The 24,822-nt window shown below is 37.2% G+C and overlaps 1 non-coding gene across 1 annotated transcript; it reads right to left on the reverse strand.

Annotated features, from left to right (window-relative positions):
* Nucleotides 1-5,736: 5,736 nt before the first annotated feature.
* LOC136131629 (small nucleolar RNA SNORA73 family) lies at nucleotides 5,737-5,940 on the reverse strand. Its single transcript, XR_010656366.1, has one exon. It is a non-coding gene; the product is annotated as a small nucleolar RNA SNORA73 family (small nucleolar RNA).
* Between the last annotated feature and the right edge of the window lie 18,882 nt (nucleotides 5,941-24,822).

The raw sequence follows: 24,822 nt of genomic DNA on the forward strand, positions 1-24,822 counted from the left end.
ATATAACAAGACATTTGTATATATTTAATATGTTGATGCTCTGGGATTGTAAGGATCCTACCTAAGGATAAAGAAGTATCAATAATCCCACATTTCTCCATTCTGAAGAGAGTCATCAAGAAATTAAGCCAGATATTTCTAGGCTTGCTATGAGATTGTTAACTGGCCCTGCTACCTCCTAGATATCATGCCAACACTGATGCCCACCTTAAGATGAAATAAGAGGAACAGACAGGGAAGAGAGAGGATATACTAGTTTTCTATTACTGCATAACAAATGGCTTAATGGCCACAAACTTAATGGCTTCAAACAACACGAATTTATTATGTAACGGTTTCCCTGCGTACAGGTTAGTTGAGTCCTCTGCTCAAAGTCTCATGAGATTAAAATCAAGGCATCAGCCAGACTGTGTCCTCATCTAGAGGTTCAACTAGGGAAAGGTTTGCTTTCAAGCTTCCTCAGAAAGTCCGCACAATTCATTTCTGTATGCTTGTAGGATTGAGGTCCCCACTGGCTTACCTGTTCTCATCCTAGAACTACTTTCAGCTTCTAAAGGCCATTCTCAGGCCCATACCATGTGGTCCCTGCCCTTGGCCCTCTCACACCTCCGATCTCTCTGCCTTCGGGGAGGGAAGGCCCAGTGTCTTTTAAGTGCTGATCTGATTAGATCAGGTCCACCCAGATACCTCTCTTTTGATGAACTTGAAGTCAACTCATTAATAACCCATTCAAGGAGTAATATCCCATCGTGTTCACAGGTTCTGCCCACTCAAGAGGAGAGCATTACACAAAACATGTACACAAGGGGTAAGAATATTGGGGGTGCCCTGATAATTCTGTGCACCACAAAGACATTATGGGAGGGGTTTATGGAGCTCTGTAAGTGCAGTGAGAGGTGATCTAAGATGGGAGAGAAGAATCTTATTTCTTACTGCAGTCCTACCCTGTTGGTGCTATTGGACCAGCACAGAGCATGGTAGGGGAGTTCCTGGGAGAATGTGAGGCACACTCCCTGAAGTTTGTGGTTATACATAAAAATTGTTCCTTTTTATGGCCAGTGTATTTTCTGAAAAGGAGAAGACTAGGCGGAATACTTGGCAGCAGAGACGTGGTAACAGATGGTGATGTGGTATGCCTTAGAAGAGGAGAGAGTCACCCATTCCAGTTCCCAAGACTCCCAGGGAGGAGGTTAGGAGATGCACCACTCTGCGGTGGGGGGTAGGGTTGGGGGACACTGGTACATGGACTAATTGAGAGAGACTAAAGGGAGACCAGGCGGCCCCTCTTTGAGGGCCCCAGGGGCTGAGGAAGCTGAGAGAAAGTTGAAATCTTTCCCAAGAGAGCCATGCACAGAATCTCTATGGAGACTGTTATATCAGCAGAGTAGAGATTCTGGACCTGAGCCTGACTAAGACCTTAGTTGCCTCCCCACCACGAGCAGGTGACCAATTACTCCACAAGATCTTTGCCTCTCCTGTTTCTCCTTTCGACCTCCCAAATCGGAGGAACTGATTGTTGAAATACAGAAGGGAAGGAGTAACCAGAATCAGACCATTCTTTCACCCCACTGCAGATCTTTCACCCACAAGCCTGGTCTACTGGGGAGAGGGAAGAGGAGTGGGTGGGAAGATTAGCAAATGTCATTTAAGCCCATATGAGATGAGAGGCTTAAACAGACCTGGACTTCTAGTGGAAGGTATGGCACATTTCCAAGATGTGTCCATAATGGGTAAGGAGCTGGCACTAGACAGAGCATGACTGAAAAAAGTGACTAGAGAAAACTAAAAACATTTCATGTTATAAACCCATGTTGAGACTATTCAATAAAAATTATAAATATATTTAAAATTTCCCCCAAGCTTCCAAATTTTTTTTTTTTTTTTGGTGCGCGGGCCTCTCACTGTTGCGGCCTCTTCTGTTGCGGAGCACAGGCTCTGGACGCACAGGCTCAGCGGCCATGGCTCACGGGCCCAGCTGCTCCGTGGCATGTGGGATATTCCCGGACTGGGGCACGAACCCATGTCCCCTGCATCAGCAAGCGGACTCTCAACCACTGCGCCACCAGAAAAGCCCCCTAAATTTTTTATGTTCAAAAAAGAATTTTTCCGGGCTTCCCTGGTGGCTCAGTGGTTGAGAGTCCGCCTGCCACCTGCTGCCTGCTGATGCGGGGGACACGGGTTCGTGCCCCGGTCCGGGAGGATCCCACGTGCTTGGAGCGGCTGGGCCCCGTTAGCCACGGCCGCTGAGCCTGAGTGTCTAGAGCCTGTGCTCTGCAACGGGAGAGGCCACAGCAGTGAGAGGCCCGCGTACCGCAAAAAAAAAAAAAGAAAAAAAAAAAAGAAATTTTCCCCCCATGGCTCCCAATTTTCCAAGAAACAAATGATATCACTAAGTTACATGGAAGAGTGAATTAGATCCAGATACATTTCCCAAGAGCAAGTTTTGATATGGAAGGCTAGGATGAAATCAGTGCACAGCATATATTAGTGGGGTGGTGAAGAAAGGATGCCCCTAAAATTGCTAAGTAGGGAACTGGCCAAAAAGCATATCTGGATGGAAAAATGATACCTAGTTTGAAACATTGGCCTGTAATAGGCAGGACATTAAAATGAGGTCCTAATATTTGTTTCCGAATGCAGCTATTATTTCATGTATGCTTGGCATTTAAAAATAACGTGAAGATACATCTGAAAATACAAAAGTATTTCCCAAGAACTCAAAGAAGCAAAGAAACCATGGAAACATAGCTGATTTTGAACATCCCCCTTTAAAATATGTTGACTCATTATAAGGTGAAAAAAGTAGTTCCTGTGAAGCTCAGTCAGCTGAATATAATTGTGCTGAATGTAAATAGTTTCTATAAAACTTAATGACAAAAGATAAACGGCTAGTTGTTATCCTTGCCTTGCTAGTGGTACCCGTTCCATTTTGAATTCCCATGGTACCTATAAAACAGTACGCATGAGTGTGTGTGTGTGTGTGTGTTTATAAGTCATCACAGCATATTCATCATAGTATAAACCTTTAGAAAAATTTATCTTTAGGCAAGCAGTAGTAAGATTTAGCTTCAGAAGAAAGCAATCTCTTCCAATTTAACAATAAGGAGTATTAAGTGTTATAGTAAATGTTGCATTCATATGTTGGAGAAGACCACATGTCCTAACAGAAGGAATAGTAAGCTACAAAGAGCTAATTTAGTTTTTCTGGTTCAGCACATGGATAGCCAGCACAGCTAACAGACCAGTTGAATGTTAAAATAACTTTTCAGACATAGCACCATTAAAATCCAATTTTGTTAAACTTCTTGGTTTTAAGACAATTTTATGTAAAATTTCAGTCCTTGACAATAAATACTTGAAATGATTACCTCAAATATAAGAACAATTTTGGTAGGAAGTCCAGTGTGCTACGTATTTCACGTATGTGCAACAAAACGTGAAGGCACGGATGGAAGATGAGAATAGTGGCTGGCAAGCCACTAGTGAATGGTGAGCCCTCGAACACTCCTTGGCCACACAGTTGAGACTACATGGCATGCATTACGCCTGATTTTAAATGTGATTAACAGTATTATAAGATTTATTCTCTTTCAAGTTCAGATGTACCATTTTATAAAAGAGACATTGCTATCTTAGACTGTTGTGTAGGGTGTGGATTTTTTTCTATTTTGGATAATTGAAAATTGTTAAAAGCGTATGCTATATATATATATAAATGTACACACATACATAATACTTAAATGCTTGACTGTGCAAAGGATACTTTTGGGTGGTAAGGAACTGGTATAAGTGGCTGCCTCTAGGATTAGAATAGTGTGGTCAGGGACAAGGGTGGGAGGGTGTCTAAGTTTGGTTTTCTTCCAAAGCAGAAGCTGAGTTAAGAACTCGGGTGCAGGTAATCCCTGAGAGGTGATGGCAGGAAGCACAAGTATAGGAGTGGGGAAAGTGAGACCAGAAAAGTAGAAAATCCAAAGAGTATGATAATGAGCATATGACCACTTTGGACAAACAGGGCTCAGTCCCACAGGGGACTCCTGCAGAAACAATGTAAAACACACTTCAAAATTTTCTCTCGGGGTGAGCCACCCACCCTCACTCTTAACCTTCCCCCATGGTCGAGAGCACCCCAGGAGCATTTTCTCCACACTTGCTGTGCAGAGAAGAGAGACTCAGATGCTTGAGGTGGAAGCTGCCGTCATCTCGCCAGAGATTCTTCGGGGTGCTGGAAGGCTGGGGAGAAAGTATTTACGTTTCATCCAGTCCCCCTGGCTCTGAGTTCCTGCTTCCACTGTTTTGCACTGCGTTGCTCCCTGTTAGACCCTGCTTCCCATCCCTGTATTAAAAGTTTGGGATAACAGAGCCTGGAAAACCTTAAACAATTTAGAATTAATTATTAGCATCTCTGTTCTTAAAAGGCTCCTGGTAATCTCCCTTGCACCACTGCAGGGATTTTCTCACTGGACCCTTTTCCTTGTAGTTTCCCACCATGCAGTTCAGCCTTCTCTGCCTCTGCTCTAAAAGCCTTTCCTTTACCCACTCACGGTTTGCAGGATCATAAATTCCTAAACTTCTTGGGCAGAGCAGTTTGACTCTGCTTTGCTGCTTGCTTCCAAATGTTTGCAAAGCTTCACCTTCTACACCCAAGATGAGTTACCATGTTATTTTCTTACCAAAGGCAGTTCCCTCCCTAAGAGTAACTTTACTTCACTCTTAAGATAACAATTAATTATTTTTTTACCCTACTATATACGTAAAGTTGGAGCACAATAAACCATCCTAACAATACAGGGGTTTCTGATAGTATCATGTATTGTCTTGATTCAGTCTGGGTCCATTTCTTAGGTTCCCCGATTCACTCGTTTCTTCTTATATAGTCTTTGTTGGAATGTCCACCTCTTGCTTCAAAGTCCTGATCACTGATGTTTCTTAGTTTTTTTTTGTTTACCCCAGGAATCACTATGTAATGCTCTGTGCTACCATATGACTGGTTGTTAACTCTTCTCGTTTGTGAAGGATTAATGTTCTTATAGCAGGGAGAGAGTTTTCTGGATTGTAGTTAAAATTGAAAGCAGCTTCCCTCCCCCACTCAGCAATTTAATCTTCCTTCTCCCATTTGGGTCAGACTATGGAACTTGCTGGGTAATGCCATTCAAACCTCTCCAGGCCACAGTAGCTCTGAACATTACTGTTTAGTTATGCACGTTTGAATGGCACCCATTGGTTTCCTTTTATAGTTATCAGAGGATACAAGAGAGATTCTCAAATTGAGTTTGAAAACGACTTGTATTTCAAGCTGCAAGTCCTCTATCCTGAGCTGAGCTGAGCAGGTAATTTTAGGAAAACTTTAGGGAAATAAATACATTACTTATTTGCTCTGGAGCTTTTAATGTTGACATTATCCCTCTTTTACCATGAGGGAGTTTGACTAATGGCTTAGCCATGGCTATAATAGCTAGAAATTAGAGGAGAAAAAAAAAAAGGAAAGCAAGATTCTCTCCAATCCCCACCTCCACCCCAATCCCCAGGCCAAGATGCACTGTTTAACAATCATTCTTTTAGGAGGGAGATGAGTTCCGATGAAAATACGACTTCAAGCAAATGCTAAGCCCGGCTGTCCTTCTTTTTTTTGCAAAACAAGGCAGGTAAGAGCTTTAATCCAGTAGTACACCCAAACTGATTAAAACAAATCTTTCATTCACTTCGGATCAACCTAGATTCAGATATGCTGCTCCAGAGAGCTGTTTCCTGCATGGTTTGTCTCCTCAGTCGTTGTCCACAGGACTCTGAGAAGCTGTAGGAATATGCAGGTGCAGACTCAAGGCCCAGCTTCATCTCCAACGTTGTGGAAAGGGACTGTACATCATGGGGCAGAGCCCTAGGCTCCCCTACGCCACCAGGACAGAGCCCGGGGAGAGTGACCTCCCGGGGTATCCACGTTGGTCCCAGCTTTCCTTCTTAATGATCTCATTCGTAATTGGTCACAATGATTTCCCAAAAGGTTCTTGCAAATTAACATTCAATTTAAACAAGCAACTTCCAATAAGCCCTTGAGCCAGGTCATGAAGACACAGATTTATCTGCTGAGGATTTTTAGGTGCCTAGGCAGCTAGGTTTGTCCATCTTCAGGCATCTTCCAAACTACAATTCTATTACTCCTTCCCAGAGGTTTGGCATTCTTCAGACAGCCTGGGAGGTCTAGTTCTTGCTCTACCTCTGTCTCAATCCCCTCAGTTTCTCTCATGGCCAAATGCAAATAACACTGTCAAGCTGTCTGTCATTGCAGTGACTCATAACTAGCAATTCTTATTTTAAAGCACTTTCCAGTTATTCAAATGATAGCTTATTTTAGAAAAGAAATAAGCTAGTGTATGGAAAATACTGGATACATTGGTAAAATACATACCCTACCACCTGCTTTGTTTAAAAATGTCTCAAATCAAGAAATGAGAAATTAAAGTAACTATATCTTTAGCCTAAACACACAAAAAGACCTAACTGTCTATTTGTCTATTTATGTATTAGGAAGTAACTACCTTTTCATGTTTGGGGAAAAAATGCGTGTATTATATCACAGACATACATGCTCAGGGAACAAGGGGAAACTAGAACACAAGAAAAGCAAATCCTCTTCCTCTTTCCTCTTCCTTCCTCCCCTCCATGCCCATCCTGGATGCCTGGTGCAGCTGAAATGGGCTCAAGTAAAGAAGATGATGATGTCAATAATACTTTACATTCACATAGCATCTTATGGCTTCCAAAATGCTTTCACCTAGATTGTTTCACTTAGAGAGAAGCATTGTACAGATGTTTTGTAGATTTGCAACCATTAAAATTGGTAATTCTGATTAAACTAGTCTAATATTTCAGGTTCTGTTTCACTCACTTATTTTATCCTGCCTTCTGGTTCACAAAGAGATTTTATTATGCTGATGTAAAGTGTCGGTCATTTTCCAATTACTAAAACTCTTCCTTTTTTTTTTTTTTTTTTTTTTGCGGTACGCGGGCCTCTCACTGCTGTGGCCTCTCCCGCCGCGGAGCACAGGCTCCAGACGCGCAGGCTCAGCGGCCATGGCTCACGGGCCCAGCCGCTCCATGGCATGTGGGATCCTCCCAGACCGGGGCACGAACCCGTGTCCCCTGCATTGGCAGGCGGACTCTCAACCACTGCGCCACCAGGGAAGCCCTAAAGCTCTTCCTTAAATGAAATCGTAAGAAAGTTTAAGTTGGAAAGAACTTTGGAGAAATTTTTATTCTAACCCTTTTATTTTGTAGATGAAACACTGTGTTTCAGAGGACTTTGTGAATTATCCAGGGCTTGGCTCCATTTTCTACTCCGAAATCTGTAAGGTTTGCTGATGTAAAGTGTAGGTTATTTATTTATATTTTAAAATCCTTTCTGTGTTTTAGAAAAGACTTTTCAGAAGGAAATTTATTTTATATTTAAAGTGAATGCTCCCTTTTTTCTCTTGTCCAGTGTTACCAGATATCTTTTATTTTTTAATTAAATCAAAGGGATGTAGGTTCCTAATTAGATGTCGTTTTTCACTCTTTTCTCTATTTTTTATTATTTATTTATTTAATTTATTTTTGGCTGCGTCGGGTCTTAGTTACAGCACGTGGGATCTTCGTGGAGGCATGCGGAATTTTTCGTTCCAGTGTGCAGGCTCTTTGTTGCGGTGCGCTGCCTTCTCTCTAGTTGCGGCATGTGGATTTTTTCCTCTTCTCTAGTTATGGCGCACAGGCTCCAGGGTGGGTGGGCTCTGTAGCTGTGGCACGCAGGCTCTCTAGTTGAGGCACACGAGCTCAGTAGTTGTGGCACATGGGCTTAGTTGCCCCACAGCATGTGGGATCTTAGTTCCCTGACCAGAGATCGAACCCGCGTCTCTTGCATTGTAAGGTGGATTCTGTACCACTGGACCACCAGAGAAGTCCTCTCTTTTCTCTTTAGATCCTTATAAGAATCTTGTAAAAGAGGCAAGGCAGATATTGTTAGCCCCATTTTAGAGTTAAGAAATCTGATACTCAGAGAAGACACATGAACTGTACAAAGTCACATAACTAGTTAGTGGAATTCATAATATTAGAAACCACCTTGTCTGATTTTTAGTCCAGTCTTTTTTTTTTTTTTTTTTACTGCATATCACTGTTGGCCTTAGAATGGTTGAGGATCATCAGATTTTCCTCAAGATAGATTTGTGCCTTTTTCCTAAATAGCTTAAAGAAAGGAAATGGTAATCAATATATGCCATTGAATTGGATACAAGTTGAAGTTTGTCATATGTGCATGTATTTGTAAAAATGCCTGACTGTAACATTGTCTCTTTTTAATATTATTTTCTATTTCTAGCATTTCCAAAATTAGTTGGGTGAAATATTTTTATATGATGCAAATATACTAAATTTTAAATAGAAAAATTTCCATTTAAATTAGATACACAGTCAAAGGGTTGGAAAAGATCGTAACTGGAAAGTGGGTAACTGATGTTTATTGTGTGTTTATCATATGTCATAAATTACTTTTTCATTGTAAATGCCCACAAGAAACCTGAAAAGTCCCTAATATTATCCCCCTTTTTATAGATAAGGAAATTAAGGCTCAGAAAAATGGGTAACTTGCCCAGAACCACAGTTCTATATGATTCCAAAGTTTGTGTTTTTTCCTGCCATACTTCTTTCCCCAAAAGCACAAATGAACTACAAAATCTCAAAGCATGTAGATCACTAATCATTTCAGTCAATTCTGAGAAAAAAAATTACTTGCTTTTGACTGAACAAACCTGTAAAGATCCTAATCATCTATGCCAACAAAACAAAGTATTCTAGAATGCATGGCCAATATTACATAGTGGCCTCTCAGACTAATAGGATTAATCTGTCCCATTTTTAAAAATAGAGTCATAGAAAACATTCTTTCCCTAATGGATAATTTATCCTTATTAACTTATACTTATGAAATAATAATAATGTGTATTTTTATCATAATAGATGAACTAAATCAATTGTAATTGAGACTTGAAAAGATATCACAAACTGTTATTCATATATTTGGAGTTTCACCAACTCTGTTGGCTTTAACTTTTAAGATGTGCAGGTCAAAAAAGAAATTTTGTTTTAAATTTACTATCACTTAAGTCATGAGGAGGCAGTGTACTGTTCTAAAAAGCATTGAATATTATTACAAATAGCAAAAGACCTAAATTCTTAGACACAATATATTTGTTATGAAATCTTGAAGTTTTTATTTATTGTGTCGTTTAATAATGTTATTGTCAGTATGTGCTTTTATAAAGACATGTATAATATGAATTCCTTTCATTTAAAACTGTTTATAAACATAAAAATGTAAAATATTGCATATATAAAGAAAAATACTTTTAAATGTACAGTATAATGAGTAATTATTAAGTGGACATTCATAGAATAATCAAACAAGTTGGGATATAAACACTAACAGCACCCCTGAAGTCCCATCTCTATATATCCATTGCCCATTGTTTTGAGAATTTCTACTTTCATTTAACATTATATTGGCTAATTCCATCCCCATTATTGTGTGTTGCTCTAGTTTATTTTTTTGATTTATATTATTAATTTGATTGAAATTTTACCACAAGTTTATTTATCCATTCTACTGTTAATGGATATTTGTGTTCCCAGTTTGTTGCTGTTACCAGTCAATGCTGACATACATATTCTTGTGCCTATCTTCTGGGACATATATAATCATATTTCCCTAGGGTATATACCAGGATTAGAATTTCTGAGTTGTAAGGCATGTGTATGTTTAAATTTAATGGAAGATATTGCCAGTATTTCAAAATATTTGCACCGATTTACACACTCACCAACAGTGAATAAGTCCTGTTGTTCCATATTTTTAAAAATACTTGGAATAGGGCTTCCCTGGTGGTGCAGTGGTTGAGAGTCTGCCCTGCCGATGCAGGGGACACCGGTTCGTGCCCCGGTCCGGGAAGATCCCACATGCCGCGGAGCGGCTGGGCCCGTGAGCCATGGCCACTGAGCCTGCGCGTCCGGAGCCTGTGCTCCGCAATGGGAGAGGCCACAACAGTGAGAGGCCCGTGTACCGCAAAAAAAAAAAAAAACTTGGTATATTCAGAGTTTTAAATTTTTTCCAGCATAGGGTATATGCACAGAAATTGGTATCTCATTTTAGTTTCAACTTAATGTTTTCTAGAAAGTTAAGGAGATTTAACATTCTATCATGTGTTTATTGGTCATATGGATTTTCTATTTTTTTTCATGAGTGCTCACAATTTTTCTTCCATTATCCTATTTAATTTTATTTTTCTTATTTGCAGAAGTTCTCTATTCAGATTTTAAGTCCTTTATCAGTTATATATATTGAAAATGTTATCTCCCATTCTGTAGCTTTTCTTTTCATTTTCTTTTTGATGTCTTTCAAATAAAGGCAATTTTTTTGCACTTTTCCTTAAAATTAATTTTATTATTTCTTTTTAAAAAAATTTTTATTGGAGTATAGTTGATTTACAATGTTGTGTTAGTGTCTGCTGTACAGCAAAGTGAATCTGTTATATATATATACATATATCCACTCTTCGGTAGATTCTTCTCCCATATAGGCCATTATAGAGTACTGAGTAGAGTTCCCTGTGCTATACAATAGGTCCTTATTAGTTATCTATTTTATATATAGTAGTTTGTATATGTCATTCCCAATCTCAAGGACCCAGGGAATCTAGCCCAGAGAAAATAACAAAGGGAATTCCAAGACGGAGATCAGAAGAAAGCCCTAGGATGATGGTTGTGCAGAACACCTAGAGAGCAACAAAAGAAACAAGAAAAAGAGATTTACAGAGGAAACATTTCCCAAAAGATCGAAGCTAATACATTTCAAAGCAGTTAACATATCCAAGAAAAAAAACTAAGAAAGAAAACCAAGTAAGGACTTAATGTAGCTGAACTCTTTTGAGAGCAGCATAGCCTAAATATAAAAACTTGATAAGAACATTACAAACAGCAAAATTATGAACAAATATTTCTCAGGAACATAAATGCAAAAAAAATTCTAAAAAAAAATTGTAGCACAAAATCCTGTGAGAGATATATATGTATATACATACATACACACACACACACACACACACACACACACACACACAGTCACCTGATGATGACCAAAGTGGCAATGCACTGCAAAGGGGAAAAAAATACCTTTTCAAAAATAGTACTGAGTCAATTGGATTTACCTATGGGGGGAAAAGTTTCCTGATCTCTGTCTCACACTCATAACTGAATAGCTTACAAATTGTATGGGAAAATATAAAGCTCACTCTTTTTTGCAGATTATGTAGTTAGCTATGTTATAAAAAAATCCTTAGGAATCTAAAAAAGTAGCTGATGGAGCTAATAAGGGAGGTCAGCAAGGTCACAGACACAAGTTTAATACATAAAAATTAAAAGCTGTACAGACTACAAAATTGATTTTTCTAAAATACCATTTACTATAGCAAAAAAAAAGAGAAGAATTTGGGGAAAATTTAACCCAAAATGTGCAATGCTTGTACACTGAAAACTACAAAATATTGCTGAGAGAAACTGAACAACTAAACACATGGAGATACACAATATTCGTGGATCAGAAGACTCAATATTGTTAGGATCTCAGTTCTCCCCTATATATTCAATATAGTCCCATAGAAAATCTCAGCAGGCTTGTCTGTCCAATTGAAAAGCTAACTCTAAAATGTATATGGGAATTCAAAGTACTTACAAGAGTGAAAAAAATCCAAAAGGTGAGCAAAATTGGAGGACTTACACCTGATATCGAGACTCACTTGGGTGATAGTCATCAGAATAACATAGTATGGGCTTAAAGATAGGCATGTATCTCCATGGAACAGAAGAGAGTCTGGAAACAGACTCTAAAATATATGATCAGTTGATCTTCTACAAAGGTGCCTGCATTCAGTGTGGGCTGTGATAGTCTTTTAAAAATGAATCTTAATGAATCTCAACATCATTATGCTGTTGAAAGGAACCAGACATATTAGACAACATACTGATTGATTTAATTTATACAAAATTCTAGAAAAGCAAAAGTATAATGATGAAAAGTAGGCTGCTAGAGGCTGAGAGTAGTTTTACTGCAAAGAGGCACAAGAGAACTTTTCGGGGGTGATGGAAGTGTTATATATATCTTGACTGTGATGGTTGTTAAAAGACTATATACATTTGTCAAAACACAGCTAAAATTGGTGAATTTTGATTTTATCTCAATAGAACAGATTAAAAATAGTTTTTAAAAACTGTGAAAACAAATGTTTCCTCTATGGAGATGGAAAATAACATAACTAAGCAACATATTGAGGCTACATAGGGAGTCGCTGGTAGAGTAGCACCAGAATTGGCAAGTTTCTGGATCTCCAACACAGTGCTATTTTCATTGTCTCCCATTTCTGTTAGTTGTTAAAGAAATGCTTGTTAACGTTAGTTTTGGTTATTCTAGATAAGCAATACACACATAAAATTAATTGGAGAATAAGATGATTCTGCACATTTGTTACTTAATTATAGTTTACCAAGATGAAGACTATTATGTATTTTATTTTATTTTTTTAATAAATTTATTTATTTGTTTGTGTATTTTTGGCTGCATTGGGTCTTCGTTGCTGCGCGCAGGCTTTCTCTAGTTGTGGCGAGCAGAGGCTACTCTTTGTTGTGCACAGGCTTCTCATTGTGGTGGCTTCTCGTTGCGGAGCATGGGCTCTAGGCACACGGGCTTCAGTAGTTGTGGCACGCGGGCTCAGTAGTTGTGGCTCGCAGGCTCTAGAGCACAGGCTCAGTAGTTGTGGTGCACGGGCTCAGTTGCTGCGTGGCATGTGGGATCTTCCCGGACCAAGGATTGAACCTGTGTCCCCTGCGTTGGCAGGTGGATTCTTAACCACTGCGCCACCACGGAAGCCCCTATTATGTATTTTAAATAGCCCACATACTATTTCATTAGTAACAGAAATGAGGAAATCATCTTTAGATTTCATACTGTGTTTGAATTCAGGCCAAAGAAAGAGGTGCCATTACATTAGAAATGGTACTATTACTGGGTCTCACAGTGTGGAGGCGAGTCTCAGTCTATGCTGAGTATCTATACAAATCCCATGGAACGATTTTTCGTGAGTCAACCTTTGTTGCAACACCTCAATCTGTTTTTCTTTTTTTCTAGAATTTCTACTCATTGTCAGTAGCAGTTTATACTAAGGAGGGAGGGAGGGAGGGAGAAGGTAAGAAAACCTAAGATACCTAGCACTGAATCATCAAGACTTCAGGATGTCAGGAATCATGTCTGTAGTTTGAATAAATTACCACCTGATGGCACTTTTACACATCTGGTAGTGTAGAATGTGCCATAAATTTCCAGCCAGTACTATGAATTGCGAGTCAAGTTTTCTTAAGTAAGCTTGTTATTGGCAGAATACAATTATGTAAGTCAGAAACTTGCTTTTTTTTTGAAAAACAATGTAATCAATTAGACATAACTTATTTTATTTTTTAACGTCTTTATTGGAGTATAATTGCTTTACAATGTTGTGTTAGTTTCTGCTGAGAAACAAAGTGAATCAGCTATACGTATACATATATCCCCATACCCCCTCCCTCTTGCGTCTCCCTCCCACCTTCCCTATCCTACCCCTCTAGGTCGTTGCACCTGTGCTATGCAGCTGCTTCCCACTAGGTATCTATTTTGCATTTGGTAGTGTATATATGTCAATGCCACTCTTTCACTTCATCCCAGCTTACCCTTCCCCATCCCGGTGTGCTCAAGTCCATTCTCTACGTCTGCATCTTTATTCCTGTCCTGCCCCTCGGTTCTTCAGAACCTTTTTTTTTTTTTTAAGATTCCATATATATGTGTTAGCATACAGTATTTGTTTTTCTTTTTCTGACTTATTTCACTCTGTACGACAGACTCTAGGTCCATCCACCTCACTACAAATAACTCAATTTCATTTCTTTTTATGGCTGAGTAATATTCCATTGTATATATGTGCCACATCTTCTTTATCCATTCATCTGTCGATGGACACTTAGGTTGCTTCCATGTCCTGGCTATTGTAAATAGAGCTGCAATGAACATTGTGGTACATGACTCTTTTTGAATTATGGTAACTTGCTCTTCTGTACCAGAAATAATATATTATTTGAACATGCAAGTTCATGCTTGAAACCAAGCGTTTTACTCAATTTTTAATTTCTTTTACGCCTGCCCCAACTATATTCAAGATGTTGCCTTCCTACAGGCAGCAGGAAGATGAACAAAGCTTATTTGTGGGTCTCTGAGAGTGATCAAGCTATAGATAAATGCCAATATTAAAAACACTACAATTATAGTGGTACAAATAAAGTACCATAAAGTCTATAGAAGATATTAATTCTTGCTGGGAGGATCAAGAAAGTTTTATTGGTGTTGACGAAATGTAAAATCCCCTGATTTTCTTTGTCTTGAATTTAAGTTGTGCATATACTACCAAAATCTCTTCCAGTTAGAAACCTTCCATTTCTTCTCTTGAAATAGCTGATGAATGTTCAGCAGCTGTCTCAGTGCCTGACACAACATAAGTGCTTAAGAGATGTCCATCTCCTTTTCCCCGAACAATACACCCAAAGTTGCTTCTGGCTGTACTAGGGAGAGTTTCAGCCTACTGAAAACTTCCATGAAGGAATCAAAACTCATCTGTTCTTTTTTTTTTTTTTAATTGAAGTATAGTTGATTTATAATGTGTTAGTTTCAGGTGTACAGCAAAGTAACTCAGTAAACATACATACATTCAGGTTCTTTTCCATTATAGGTTTTTTAAAAATTATACTTTTATTTGCATCATCAGGAGAAAGATTCACTTGTGGTCCAAGTCAAACGTTCAAAATCATAATGGGCCAGAAATATTTGATCCCAAGCACAAGTCCACGAAGGAGGGGACCAAAACAGACCAAGAAAAGACAACCACCCCATACAGAAAGATGAACGGACAGCTTCACACAGACATGGATGAAATGTTTGGACAGAGGCAAATTTCACACGGTCATTTCTGTTTCTTTTTAAATACAGGTTTGTGGGGTGGTATTTTTTTCCCCACCTATTAAAAACAAGGCCCAAAAGTGCATGTATGAGGGGGAAAGGCAGAAATTAAGCAATAAGGTAGTTTTCCCTGGAGGGCCATGAGGAAGAAAACAGGAAGCAATGTTGAGAGAATTCACTTTTCTCACCCCTGGGCTTCTTGCATTTTATTATTGGTCCACTAAAGTTATACTCACATTCTAGCTTTGCTGCATCTTCTTTCCTGGGTTTAGATTGGTTAAAAAGCCTCTGTGAACTGTAAGAAAAGACCAGGGACTTGGCCCAGCACTCAGGTTCTGTGCTTTTCTAGGGATGGATGGTTCTGGAAAGGATTAAGGACTCCAGCAGCCCCTGGGTCCCTCAGGACCAGTGTGACAGTCCCTCCTCTCTCTGGGGGTGTGTAAGAAAAGGTTCCCTATTTTTAGGAAGGACTGAGCAGAGGTCTGGCAGCAAGATTCCAGTGGAATCCATTATATAATAGGTTATTACAGAGTATTGAGTAGAGTTTCCTGTGCTATACAGAAGGTCCTTGTTGATTATCTATTTTATATATAGTAGTGTGTATATGTTAATCCCAACCTCCTAATTTATCCCTCCCCTCTTCCCCCTTTGGTAACCATAAGTTTGTTTTCTATGTCTGTGAGTCTATTTCTGTTTTATAAATAAGTTCACTTGTATCATTTTTTTAGATTCCACATATAAGTGATAACATATGATATTTTTCTTTGCCTGTCTGGTTTACTTCACTTCATATGATAATCTCTGGGTCTACCCATGTTGCTGTAAATGGCATTATGTCATTCTTTCTTATGGCTGAAAACTCATCTATTCTTGAAACCAATTTAATACTACTCTTCTTTACCTGGAATGTCCCTTCTTCTTCATGCCTCTTCCCCTCACTCTCCATCCATACATGTTATAGCAAGAATCCCCATCTTCCAGCTAGGAAATAACTAATATTTATTGAAAGCCTGTATGTACCAGGACCAGTTATAAATGTTTTATGTCATCTTAGGATTTATTAAGTGTGATAAAATTAAATTCTCTCTTACACACTCACACAAGAATGTGCTGTATTAGAGAGAGATAGCATGGCATAGATTAGAGGTCAAAAATTTAGACTGCCTGGAATCAGACTGCCTGATTTAAATCTTAGCTCTCATGCATACTATCTATGTGTCTGTGAGCAAGTTAACTTACTTTTTTGTGCCTCCGTTTTCTCATTTGTAAATGGACATGATAATAGCATTGTTGTGAACTGTGGCAAATTGTATTGGCTTGGCCAGAAAGTTTGTTTAGGTTTTTCTGTAAGATCTTATGGGAAAAAAAAACGAACGAAAATTTTGGCCAACCCAATATTTTTCCAAGATGGCTGGAATAACATCTCTCATCTCACCTGTTCTTATAGTGTGATTTTGCTACTTCCTCTTCAAGAGTTGGAATCTGTATCTCTTCTCCCTGATACTGGGAAGAACTCTGTGACTGACTCAACCAATAAAGTATGACAGAAATGAAGTTATGTGACTTTCAAGGCTGGGACATAAACAGCTATACAGCTTCTGTCTGGCTTTCTTTGGGGATGCTCACTCTTAGGACCCAGAAACCATGAGGAAGCCTAAACATTTAGGTGCTCCAGCAGACAGCCCTAGATGAGGTCTCAGCCAATAGCTACTGTAAGTGAGGAAGCCTTTGAGATGACTTCAGCCCAGGCATTTTCTGACTGCAAATGCATGAGAGATCCTGGGTAAGAACAACCAGCTGAGCCAAGTCACCCCCTCAGATCATGAGAGATAATAATAAAATGATTATTGTTGTAAGCCACTGAATTTGGGGGTGATTTATCATGAAGCAATAGATACTTGATACAGATCAGCTGGGGTTTTACATGGAACTGCTAGATGTGGCCTCTTCATGTAACCTGGGCTTCCTTACAGCATGGTAGCTGGATTTCAAGGGCACATATCCCAAGAATCTTGGAAGCTACATTGTGTCACTTCCACTGTAGTCATAGACCCACTCAGATTCACAGGAAGGGAACATAGATCCCACCTCTCAATGGGATGGATGTAAGTGTCACATTGTATGAAGGGGATGTGGAATGAGAAATCTTATTGTAGCCATCTTGAAAAGCACAATGTCTATATGGAACATATGTAGATTAATCTGGCATTTTTAGAATAATGCCTGGCACAGTTTTATGAATGGTATTTATTGTTATTATTGCTCCAAAAATACAGACTGGTGGTGTGAATGGAAAGCAATTTGAGTAGAGGTAAGTTAACCAGTGATTAAAATAAGAATATATATGAACTGTCCCAGACATCCCAGGATATAGTCTCTCTCCATATTTGGCCCTTTTCTGTCCTGGTCCCTTCCTCCTTCATAGGAGTAACATTGTTATGAAGTTCATGGGCGTATATCTAGAACTTTTTCTTGTATTTACATTTGTAAAATTACACAGTTTTGATTTTCATTGTATTTTTTCCAAAATATCATACTGTAATATAGTAATTTGCAATCTTCTTTTTTTGTTTATTTTGATCTTTTGTTCTCTTTGTTTACTTAAGCATGACTTAAGACATTTGTCATGCTAGTATATAAAAATCTACTTTATTCCATAGTTCCCCTCTGCTTAGTAATGGCCATTCAACTTGTTTCCAATTTTTTGTTCTGTAAACAAAGCTAAGGTTTGCACATTTTCACTTTTAACAGAGCCTCCCAAGTTGTCCACCCAAATGGCTGTGCTGATTCATACTCCCATCTGCTCTGCAAAGAGCACATGTTGCCTTACACCCTTGTTGACAGTGGATATTATTAAAATTTTACATTTTGCCTCCCTGTGAGGTCAAAAACTGATAAATCATTTTATTTTAATTTCTATTTTTCTGACTGTCAGGAAAACAACATATTTTTGTGTTTATTGGTCAGTTAAGTTTCCTCTTGTTATCTGTTTATATCCCTTGCCCATTTTTCTGCTGGGTGGTTTGTCTCTAGCTTATTGATTTTGAAGGGTATATACATATAAATTATGTTATACACTCACATTTTCCTGGGTATTAATCGATTATCTGTTATACATATTGCAAATATGAGCTCCCAAGGTAATGATTACTCTTTCACTTTACTTTTAGTTTTGATTTAGACAAACTTGTCAGTCTTTTCCTCTATGGCATTTGATTTTTGTGTTTTGCTAATTAAGGCCTTCTTTCCTCCCAGACCATAAACACTCCACCATATTCATTACTAATACTTAATATTTTCATTTAGGTTTCTAGATGAGCTGAAATTTATTTTATTTAATGATTTGAGATAAGACTCTATTCCTATACCTTTTCATTTACCCAAAACATTGAGTTCATTATCATTTCCCACTGGTTTGTAATGCTGGCCTTTATCATACATTAAATTACCACACGTACCTTAGTAAAATTCCAGATTTTCCGTATTTCCAGAATGAAAAGTTCAGAACTTCACTCCGGTATATATGATTAACCCATTTTGTGCTATATCATGCATACTGCTTTGTCACTATTTTAATTTTAGGTCTATACTTTGTTCTGATATCTAGTTGAATGCATCACACAATTGCTTTCTTCCTTTTTAAGATTGTCCTGGTTATTCTTAAGCATTTGCTCCTCCATATGAATTTTAAAATCACTTTATCAAGTTCCAAGAAATTCTTGCGAGGATTTTGGTTGCGATTTTATTTAACTTGTAGACTAATTTGGGTTATTAAAATATTTACAATATTGAGCATTCCTATCCATAAATATAGTTTACTTTCTACTTAAGTTTTTCTTTAGATCCTTCAGTAACGTTTTATAGATTATCATAACTTGTTGCACAATTGTTTACTTATGATTCAATAAAGTTTTTGTTGCTTTTTTAAAATGAAATCTAAAAATATCTAATCTTTGTATGTGTTTGTGTGGGATGGAAAGCTACTAATTTTTCTTTGCTCATTTTCTATGTGGTTACCTTACTGAACTCTAGTTCACAAAGTTCTAGGTAAATGACTTTGTTTCTTTTTAATCTATATATTTACAAACTTATTTTTATTCCAGTTTATATACAATTTATTTATTGCCTTGGTATTTCCACCTACAGAGGGTTGAATTGAGATTTTATTTCTTTTTATTTATCTAAATCTTCTGCAAAGAGATAGTTGTTGCTTTCATAGTCAGAAAAAAATCAATAAGCATTGTTTCTCAGGATTTGGAAAATGAATGTTCAAGAAGATAATTAAATATTTAACTTAAAATTTTAATTCACTGTCTTTTACTTCTTTGTTGAAAAAAGTGTTATATTTTATTTCTTCTATTAACTAATTCTTTTAGAAAAACATTAATCCTTAATATTTGTTCTAAGGATCTACTTAAATCTACTGTTTCATGTTCACCATATTTACTCTTGGTTTTTGAACAGAAAAATGGAGCTTGTAGCTCCATCTGGATTCTGAAGATGGTCATAATACTTCTCCTTCCTGAGATTTAACTAGTCAAGCTAACTTTTCTTGAAACTTATCAGCAACACTGAAATGCATTATATTTACATGAAGTTTGGTCTTATTTATTTGCCTTTGCATCACTCTACCTAATTGCTCCCTTGTGTGTTTCATGTCAACCATTAAGTTCAGTGATTTACTTTAGCAAATTGTTTATGGAGAGTTATCAATTTCTTTCCCCAAATTTCCACATTTACTCTGGTTTATTTTCTTGTCATCGTGTATGAGTGTGTGTGTGTGTCTGTCTGTATATGATATACATGAATGTATGTATACACATAGATTTAGCTCACACACACACATACATCACTGTATATCAGTATTTCTCAAATGGGCTTTCATGACTTCTCAAAGAACATCTGGAATCACTTTCCTATAACATTGTTTCCAAATATGCTGTGATGCATATTTTAAGAGGAGAGCCAATATTTCACTTTTAATTAAAAAGAATATTCTCAAAATATTACAATAATCCAAGGCTACCCTTGGATATTTCAGTAGGCATAAGCAATTGCTGACAATCCATGCTTCCTTCATTTCTGGTGATATGTTATTCTATAACATGAGGTCATTTGTTGTTTCTGTGAGAATGGTGTCCGTGGATAAATTTTACTTGTACTGAGTATGTATCTGTTGTATGATTTTTGGCATTGATAAGAGAAAAGGAAATAAAATGTGACTGGACAGTTGACCTGTCAGAATTCTCTATCTTTCTGTTTTTGTGTCTTGCACATGTCGTTCTTAGTTTATAAATCCATGCAGTGGTGAGATATTTGCAGTACCTGAAGTGGTTAGATATACAAAGTCCAGTCCCAAGAGAATAATGATTTCCTACTGGTAATTATGACTGTGATTTTTGAGAGCTGCCTTCAGAGAGAACTGGTATTTTGGCTTACAGAGTTTAGGCTGGGCAAAATGACATTTCTCCAGATGTTACCCTTGAAAATCAAAATCTATGTGAAACCTCTAATAAACAAACTGTTCAATAAATGTTAGTAGCAATTAAGAGCCATTGCAGTTTGTTTTCCCTGAATAACAGTTATTTAACTTCTATATATCTTCCAGTTAACCTTAGTTCAAATATTTGAGATCATTTCAAATTACTTTCTATCATTTTATGTGTTATTTAAGCTACTTTTATACCCCTAATGATCACCCCTGAGAGCACATTTCTATAGTGTGTCTTTGAAAAGATTGACTCTCTAAAGTGGAAAAAAAGTTTTTTAGTAAAAAAACCCCCCAAACTTGAATTGGTTTCTATCTGTCTCGTTCAGCATAGAGAAATTAATGAATTTTGCTCAGTGGAGTGTGCTGGATGTTGTGATTATCAATACACGCTATCAACCTGTGTTGTTCCAGGTTGAGTAGAAGATTACACGTACAGTTTCTGGCAAAGTTCATGTGCTACTTTTACACACAGTATTGCAGGCATTGATTTTTATTCACATGACTAACACATAAATTAAGAAGTAAAATCAGTGTTCGTATGACGTCCTTTTCAAATAATGAAAGGGCAGTGACTTTTTCTGAAGTCCTCTAGTCTAGATTCAAATTGCCCATAATGTACACATAGACCCCTCCAATGGTGAACCACCCTTGGAACCTGATGAGCTCCTAGAGGGCTAAAAGGGGCTTGAACAGAGGGGCAGCTTCTCCCCTTGAACTTTCCTCTAGTTTTCTCCTTTCTCTTTGTCCACATTCTTATGTTCTGCAGTCTCTTCTAAAACTCTCTTCAGCCTCTGTATTTTATTCCAGCTTGGTCCTGATGTACTGCTGGCATGGCCAAGGAGAAGAGGCTGAAGTTAGGAAGTTGCTTCTGGCACCATGCCTGTTCCCAAAGTTGACCAAAATACGATGATAGTAGGATAAGATATGAATTGTTACATGGTTCATATATGTGCCAGTTTTTAAAATATTCTGTTTTGTACTTTTTATTTTCTTCAAAGAAATCCTGCATATTTCAAAATCAAGGATATTCTTCTATATTAAGGTTTATATTTGTCCCATTTAGATCATTAATCAAAGTGGAATTTTTTTTTGTCTACAGTACGAAGTAGGAATCCCTCTACTTTATTCCCCCATATGGATAACCAGTTGCTCCAGTACCATATATTTATTAGTCATCTTTACTGATCTGCACCTCTGTCATATATCATGTCCATTTAGAAATAACAGACTCTGTTCTGTTACACTGGTTTATTTGTCTCTCTATGCTCTGTACTGCACTGCTTTAATTATTATAGCTTTGTAATTATTCTAAGTACCTGAAGAGTAAGTAGTCACATCTTCTTCTCTTTCAGTGTCATCTTAGGTATTATACATTGCTTTCATATAAATTTTAGAATCATATTATCACTTTTACCAAAGTGTATCTGATGAGATTTCGATTAAAATTGCATAAAACATCGATTTGGAAATATTTATTTTATTTATTGAGTCTCCCAACCCATCAATGTGGGATATCTATCTATTTGTTTAGGCCTTTTTTAAAGTCTTTCAAAGTTTAAACATTTTCTTCAGAAGATTTTGTGTATCTATATTAAATTTGTAGCTATTTTATGTTTTTGTGACTAAGTGATACATTTAAAAAATTTCAGTATCTAATTCTTCCATTGTTGCTGATATGTAGAAATACAATAATTTTCTACATTTATTTTTCATTCCCCAAACTTGGTAACTATTGTATTAATTCTAATAATTTATTGTTTAGATTTTCTATCTACACAATCTTATTGAACGGTAGACACTGGTGCCCCTGCTCTTCGGGCTTTTGGACTTGGAGTAATTACACCACCAGTTTTGCTGGACCTCCAGCTTACAGATGAACGATTGTGGACTTCTCGGCCTCCATAGCCACGTGAGTTAAATTCTGTAGTAAATCTCCTCTTGTATATATCTCTGTATTTCTATCCAGTTGGTTCTGTTTCTCTGGAGGATCCTGACTAATACAGAAGCAGGTTCTTCCCCAGAGCCTCCAGATCAGAGTCCAGCCCAGCCCACATGTAGATGACAGTCTTGGGAGATCCTGAGCAGAAAAACCATTTAAGCCTCCTCAGATTTCTGCCATACAGAACTATGAGATAATACATGGGTGCTGTTTTGAGCAGCTAAGTCTGTGGTAATTTGTTACACACCAATGGAAAACTAACACACTTACTTTTTTTTCCTGATTTCTAATTAAATCACATCTTGGTTAGATGCTATGACCGTAATAAACTTTTTTGACATTTGTTAAGACATGTCTTATGGCCCAGTGTGCGGTCACCTTTTGTAAATGCATGGTGTGTTCTGGATGAAAATACGCATTCTGCCCATGTTGAATACTGTTAGACACACGCACATTTATTAGATAAAACTTGTTATTTGTGTTGTTCCCATCTTCTCTTCTATATTTTTAAGGTTTGATTGTTTCTGCCTGCTTAATCTATCAACTTCTTAAAAATGTGCATTAAAACCTCCCATTATGCAAGATAACTGTAAAGACTAATGATTCGCATATTGTGTAACACATAGTAGGCATTTTACTAATTATTTTTACTGAATATTTACACTTTCATACTATAAATAATAATGACAGTTTATGGTACTTTATCATTCTATAACACATTTTTTATGTCCACTGACTATTTAATTTTTATCCAAACTTGTGAAGCAGATTTCTTTTTTTCACTTCCATTTTAAGAAACCAAAGTTCAGGCAGATTAATGACCTTCCCAAGGTCAAGCAGCTAGGTGGCAATAAGCCTGGTAATAACCGCAAATATTTTGATTCCATGTTCAAATTTCTTTTCATTAGACCAGACAAAATTTCTTTGAAATAAATAAATACTTATTATTATATTATTTTTGACCAAATACAGCTAATATTTAGAGTCTGCCACATATATAAATTGTACATCAAGGCAATGTTATAGGTGAAATATGATTCCTATCTAATAATTTGTTTGGTAAATAAGAAGATATTGCTTCTGATCACTATAAGTGCCAATGTAAAACATTATGGTTTATTCTTCAAAGTACAGTTTTATAATTACAACAGGATATGATTGATGTACTCACCATTTTTCATGTGTATGTGTGTATATTCATCTTTGAATAACAAAGGAGTAAGATTTGTTCTTTCTACCCTAGCAATGTTTAAATTAATCTGGACCTAATTTGTTTGGATACCATATTTACCACCATCTTTACATTGGTTTCATTTGCATGATTTCTCGGTGACAGCTCAAAGCAAAAATGCTTTTCAGAAATTAATATGCACTTAAGTGGACTCAGAGCCTTTGTATTATATATTCTTAGATCTCCAGGAAAGTTGTTAATAGTGATCAAATGCCACATGAATGTTATTGAATGAATATGCCCATGTTAAGACTGTGACCAATTAAATACACTGAAATAGCAAACTGAAAGTATAAAATTGAGTCAATCAAAAGATTTGAGTTCACTCCCCACTTAATTGACTAGTTGTTGTGGTGTCACATAAACACAGTCTTAGTTTATTCCTTTTTGTTGATGGGGTTGACATGAGTAAAACTTAATTTAAAAACTTAAGAAAGACTAGAATTTTCTTTGACAGTTACTGGAAGTTTTTCAACTCCGCCTCTCTTTCTGAGCTGTTGCATTAGTGACTGTGGTTTTGACTCACTGACAATTGGAAGAAACTTGAGAAGAAATTTTGCAGGCTGTCATTTCTTCTCCATTAGAGCTAATCTTCATTGGGCTGTTGGCAATATCATTTGGCTTAAGACTATGGTGAGGCTTAAAATGAGTATTATTTATTCCCAGACTAGCTAACACTATTGCTTTGATACAGTTGTTGGGGAAAATATGCAGGTTCTATTGGAGTTAGAGATGTACCTCTTGAACAAAAATGTTTGCTGATTTTTTTCAGTGATAAGAAACATGAAAAGCTTCATAGGGATTTGAATTTTAATCAAAGATTCTGATTCCAAAATTTTTGCTATTGTAAAAGACGGAATTGTTTTCCTGCCATTGAAAAATATATTTTCACATGTGTACTATAGCCTGCTTTATTGCTAAGAATCTTTCAAAGTTTGATCTTTAAAAACGTAGACCATAAATGCATCTCCCACACTGGCCCAAACAATGTCTTGGATGCAGTAGCTTTTCTTTCTTGACTGCAGAGATAAGTTATAAAGGGTGACGATTACTTAGCCATTGTTATCAGGAGGACCCAGGTAGACTGCTGGGTTCTCGAGAACAATATC

This window comes from Phocoena phocoena, chromosome 11 (assembly GCF_963924675.1).
Source record: "Phocoena phocoena chromosome 11, mPhoPho1.1, whole genome shotgun sequence".
NCBI classification, from domain to species: domain Eukaryota; kingdom Metazoa; phylum Chordata; class Mammalia; order Artiodactyla; family Phocoenidae; genus Phocoena; species Phocoena phocoena.